We start from the raw sequence: 6,062 nt of genomic DNA on the forward strand, positions 1-6,062 counted from the left end.
AATAATTAAAGCCCATGAGACTTTCTCTCTCATCAGTAACTCCCTGCTAGATACCTAGCGAAATAAATTCACTTATTCAGGTCACCAGGGCACTACCTACCTACTATACTGGGGAGAAAACTGCACAATTATCTATTGTGGAGTAGTGAATTATAAGATCATTATTTAAAGAGATGTATTGAAACTACTCAGCCAAAATGGCATAATAATGTATCATGGCACTTTGGTGAATATTAAATAACGTAACGATATCTGTAAAACATTCAGCACAATCCCTGGGCAGCACTCAATAAATATTAGCTACTGTTATTTCCATTTATTCGAGAAGTATTTTTTGAGCAGCCGATACATGGCCAGAAACCATATTATGGGCTTGCGAGTCCATCATGGGTGAAATAAGCAGGATTTCTCTCCTTCCGGAGTGGAGAGACAGACACCAAACAAACTCAATCAACAATTAAGGCCTACTCATACGAGGCCTTCTGTGGGCGTTTGGGGGTTCATCAGATCCCAAAGATCCCAACCTTTGTAGAACGGATCTCTTAGATATCAGCCCCATTGTTTTCTAAATAAGTATGCATTATTAGAAACAGTGATCAGTGCTATACATGCAAAGCCTGGGGCGAGCGAAAGACTTCTAGAGGGTTCCTAATTCAAGCTGGGTGCTCAGGATACAACATTTCAAGTTTGAAACCTGGATAAGAGTAGGTTTAGCTGAGGAGGAGAGCGGGAGATGGGGGCAGAGAACACAGGTTTAACACTAGTAACTCACATTTAATTCGTGCTTTCCGCGGTACAATGCCTTTTCACAAACGTCCTGCATCAGAGGTTTGCCACCGGAGTGAATTTAGTCCCCAGCTCCAGGATGCATGGCAGCAGCTGCCTACTTTGCTCCTTTCCAGGAGGTCACCAACGTTTGACAGTTGCTGCCTCAGTTTTCCTTGCTCTCCATTGCCTGGAATAGTTAGTATCAGTTACAACAAGGATGACTGCTGAGGCCCGATCCTTTACTTGTTGTAATGAAAGCCACCCTCGTGCCCCCAGGAATGTGTTAGCAAACATTCGCTGCTGGGTTTAAATAATCAAGTATGGGCTGAATAATAATCAGTCTCTGAGGGCTGAGCTGTCTTCTTTCTCCAAAACATACATAATCCTTTAGCCCACTTTTCCCTTTGCCTCCTGAATTTTCTCGCCTTCAGGTTTCAACGCTCCTCTTATTCCTACTAGCAAGTTCCACAGCCTGGCTCATATTCCAGCTATGAAATAGTTCACATAGTTCTGGGTAGACATAATATTTACGGGAACTGAAGATGGGCGGATTCTGATAACGGCTTGTGGAATAGCCTTCGGTGCAGTCAAAATAACAAAGAATTTAAGAAACTAATGCGTTGAGACTTTTAGTCTCCCATAAACTTCCCAAATGTTCTTACTTAAACCCTGTGGAAGTATCAGCAGAATCCAGGGGAGTGTTGCCCTGGGTGAGAAAGAGTGGTTTGTTCAGCGTTCTGCTGTTTTACAGCACAAATTCTGAGCCGAATTCTGTTTATTGTCAATAGCTCTCTAACAAAGGGCAAAATGGAATGTGCCTGTTTTCAAATTCCTGTGAAAAAGGGTCCTGGAAGACCTCAGATCCTGGTCTAGGGCAATTTGCGTCACTGTTTTTCGGGGCTCTGAATGAAGACTCTAAGCTGTTGAGAGAGATCTTACCAAACACCAACGTTAGCGTGGAGCCACTTATCAGAAGGATCTATATAGGTTGTTACTGCATAAAAACGAAATAGAACTAACTGTCCATGCCTGGTTTGAAGTACAGTGATGGCTAGGGAGGAAAGTAAACCGGGAAGAGCTGGGACATTTCTAAATTTGGTACCATTGATCCAAAATTTGCTGTGTATCATCCGGGGGAGGGAGAGATGGTTCGGGGGTAACTCAGACACTAGAGCTTGTGGTGTGCATTTTAAGGACAGAGGGTTGCTGGGTTCAGAGGTGAGGAAAAGTCAACGGTTATGTTTCCCAGTACTTAACTACACTGGGAAGCATTTCCTCTGCCCAGAATGCTCCGTTTCTTGTCTTCCCGTGGCTGGTTCCTTCCTGTCATTTATTTCTCATCACAAAAGTCACCTCCTTCCACTTAATCCAAACACTCACAACATATCTCTCCATTTTAATTACCTGCTCGCTTTTATCTGATATTTTGGGTTGTTTTCTTGTTTATTACTAGACTACGAGCTTTGCTTTAATAGGAAGCTTGTCCGTTTACTATGGATTCCAGCAACTAGCACATAGTAGATACTCAATAAAGATACTGAATGAAGAATAAGGAATAGGATAATTGTCCCTGTACAATTTGAGTCATGAAAAAATTAACTTTGTAGAGGTCTTACCTAGTACCTGCAGGTAATTTTCTGGTTCTTATGCAAGATAATAATAATTTGAGGTAAATGAAGCCCCTTTCATCCCTGGCAGGGATTCCGAAACCAATGGAAAAGTAGAAGGTAGGATAGAGATTTCTGATAAGACCACAACTAAATTAGGGCACTTACATGTCTCAAACTCTTGATTTTAGCTCAGGTCATGATCTCACAGTTTGGTTTGTGGGACCAAGCGCTGTGTTGGGCTCTGTGCTGACAGCACGGATCGTGGTTGGGATTCTTTCTGTTCCTCTCCCGCTCGTGCTCTCTCTCTCAAAAATGAATAAACAAACACTAAAAACAGAACACCACAACTAAATTAATCTCGAACACCGTGGGGCTGCTTGATCTAAACATACAATCTAGAATCACCTCATTTGAAACTCTTCGGTATTCTCCATTACTAGGGTTTTTTGTGTACTTCTCTGGTCATCTTACCACACGGGCCAGAAACGGGTAAGACGTGTTGAAATATTCACTGTGGCTCGGAGCTGCTGTTTGGTAAGCCTGCTGATCTGGCAGGCCAATGAGTGGAGTGCTACTTGAAAACACCAGGTTTTCTCCATTTCCCCAGCCTATTTCACAACGTCTTGCTTCACTCTTCTCCAAGTTCCAAGCTCAGACAGACACCAGCTGGATGAACACTAGACTTGGATGGCAAAGTCATAGTAGCAAATGAACCCCCGAAGTCCCGCCTCCTGTGAACTGTCCCATTCACGACAAACAGAGGCCAGGAGAAAATGAAGATTCTTCACCTGCAGACACCCTCTGGGCAGGTTCCCCACAGTTGATTCCAAACCACCTGATCAATGTGGAAGAAGGAATAGAATGGTTCAGCCAAACTGTGCAAATGAAGAATCCTGTCGGCTGATCCCATCCACGGAGCTAAGCAATCTGAACGGGGCAGGAGTGCGTGGTCCTCTGTTGTAACCTTGAAGTTCAGCTCCAGCCCAGATAGGGCTGATGTAGGCCCTGCAGCCAGGCCTCAGGTGATCGTGTGGTCTGCGATACTCCAGTCCTGTCCAGTGCAAGTCTTACAATCAACAAATACTGACCGAGCCCTAGCCACATGCCCAGTCATGGCTAGATTGCCCAAGAAGCCAAGTAAGAACATGCTGGGGCCAGGGCAGGGCCAGGGATGGGGGTAAGGGGCATTCAAGAAAGAACTGGGAAAAACTGTAGCCATCATTCTGTTTATTGAGTACCTTGCTGTTGTGCAAGGCACTGTTTCTGGCACTGGGGAACCCGCAATTTTTCCCTCCCGCATGAACTTACATCCTGGCCTTATTTCAGCACACTTGTGAGTTTTAGCTTTTGAAATAAAATTTTATTTTGCGATTTAATGTTGTTTTTATTTTGAACCCCTTGGGAGAGTACCATCGTCATTTTAGTATCGGGGCCATAAAAATTTTATTACGGTCTATTCCCCGTGCTGTTAAACATACAAACAAACAAAAAGTTAGGTTTTTAAACCTTATGCCCAAATATTTTCTAAAAAAGTCACCTGTAGTATTAACTTGAATTTGTGAAAAAGAAAAGATTTGTGGGAGGGGGGCGCGCTGCACTTGGGTGACTCCGTCAATTAAGCATCCAACTCTTGGTTTCCGCTCAGGTCATGATCTCATGGGTCTTGAGTTTGAGCCCCACACCGGGCTCTGCAATGAAGGCAAGGAGCCTGCTTGGGATTCTGTCTCCCTCTCTCTGCCCCTCCCCCCCCCCACTTTCTATCTCTCTCTCTCTCTCTCTCTCTCTCATAAATAAATAAATAAACATTCAAAAAGAAAGAAAGAAAGAAAGAAAGAAAGAAAGAAAGAAAGAAAGAAAGAAAGAACCTAACCCAGACAGATTGTCTCATTGTGCTGATCACTGTTTCTGAAGGGGGTGGTTGTGGATTTAAAACTACAGGTAGTGGGAGCATTTAGACAGCAAATATGATGGGTGTATGCAGTTCTAAGAATGGGTGTACCCATGGGCTTTGGAAGCATTGATATTATTATGCCTGATAAAGTAGGTGCTGCTCAGGATTTTGGTTCCCCTCACCTCCGGAGAGTACAGGTAAGAAGTCACCCATCGAGCCCCTTTATCCAAAGAGAGAATCCACGCTGCCTTCTCTGAGCTTTCTGTTTAATGTTCATTCTTTCCTCACACATTTATTGAATGCTTTCTAGTGTCACGAAGCTAGGCACCAAGGGTAGTTTCCTACCGAATGAGACAGATAAGCCCCCTGCTTTTGTGGAAACCATGGCCTAGTAGAGGCAGACAATGAAAAACGACGTAAATAAAACCAATAGGGTACCATGGTGCTAAGTCCTGGACAGAAAATGACAGCAGGTAATGTAACAGAAAGTGACTGAGGGATGCCACATTGGACGGGGGACGGGACAGGCTTCGTGGAGAATTTGATATTTGAGCAGGCATTGATCATGCGGAAGAGTCAACACGTTAAGATGTGGGGGGAAGAGCGAGCGGATAGAAAGTCTCAGCTACAGACCCAGCTTGGCAGGTTTGAGGAACAGGAAGAAGGCCAGCGTGGCTGGAGTGGAGGAGATGAGAGAAAGTGTTTCAAGATGAGGTCGGAGGGTTAGGCAGGGGCTGGGTCATACACTTGGTAGACCTCAGTAAGGAATGTAAATTTTTTTTCTACAGTGTGATTCTGTAAATTGGCCACTAAACAGGTCTGAAGGGATTGATGGTTTAGGGTTTAGTGTTATGATTTAATTCAGGGCCCCACTAAGTGGGAGAGTAGACTTTCCGCGTGCCATCTGTCCCTGTCTTCATTGATTACCTCTCAATCTCCGGCGGGCCAGAGTCTGAAGGTGGAATTCTTCAGTAAAGTCATTTTGGGGATGTTAGCCAGTGATCTCTAACTCACTGACACTCCATGTGAAATAACAGCGGAGAAAATCAGACCTCAGCTGGGAGTTTTCTGGTAGGGCACAAGCAGATACTGAGCTAAGACAAAAAGTGTTCATACCTGAGGATGAAACTCGAATCTATAGATCAGAAGGCAGCGTAACTCTGAATGCCTACATACTGGCCAGGATTTTCCTGGTTTAATGTTTACTTATTTTTGAGAGAGTGAGAGAGAGCGCGCGAGTGAGCGAGCACGTGCGTGCCTGAGTGGGGGAAGGGCAGAGAGAGAGGGAGACACAGAATCGGAAGCCAGTTCCAGGCTCCGAGCACCAGCAGAGAGCTCCACACGGGGGCTCGAACTCACCGACAGAGAGATCATGACCTGAGCTGAATGAAGTCAGACGCCTAAATCCACTGAGCCGCCCACGCGCCCCTTCCTGGTTTAGATTGGGTTGTTGTTGTTTTTTTTTTTTGTCGTCACAATTATTACCGTCTCTTTTAAGGATCTTTCTTGCTGAGCAAGGCTGTAGATAAAATGGTGTCAGCTATGCTTGAGATGTCTTAACTCCTTGGAGTGCGTCGCATGCTAGCCCATTCTGGCCATGCCTGGCCCTACCCACGCTGACTCTGGGATTTTCCCCGTTGGATGGGAGTCCTGCAGCTGCAGTGTTTAGTCAGGGTGTGTTGTTTTCCTATAGGTTTAGTGACCTAGATGGGCTTCTTCTGAAAGTCCAGCAGCTAAGTCCACCAGAGCTGCAGAAGTTCAGCTCAGGACAGCTGAGGAGCCAATGACCTGGA

The 6,062-nt window shown here is 45.0% G+C and overlaps 1 long non-coding RNA gene across 3 annotated transcripts in view; it reads right to left on the minus strand.

Moving 5' to 3' along the window:
* LOC131517521 (uncharacterized) overlaps nt 1–4,123 on the minus strand; it is a 44,689-nt gene extending 40,566 nt beyond the window's left edge. For all 3 annotated transcript variants that reach the window (XR_009264629.1, XR_009264627.1, XR_009264628.1), the window contains exons 1-2: nt 2,544–4,123; nt 773–955 (exon numbers count right to left, since the gene is read on the minus strand). This is a non-coding gene — a long non-coding RNA (uncharacterized LOC131517521). The remainder of the gene's footprint in view (nt 1–772; nt 956–2,543) is intronic.
* Nucleotides 4,124–6,062: the final 1,939 nt, after the last annotated feature.

The sequence above is a fragment of the Neofelis nebulosa genome, chromosome 7 (genome assembly GCF_028018385.1).
Source record: "Neofelis nebulosa isolate mNeoNeb1 chromosome 7, mNeoNeb1.pri, whole genome shotgun sequence".
Classification (NCBI taxonomy): Eukaryota; Metazoa; Chordata; class Mammalia; order Carnivora; family Felidae; genus Neofelis; species Neofelis nebulosa.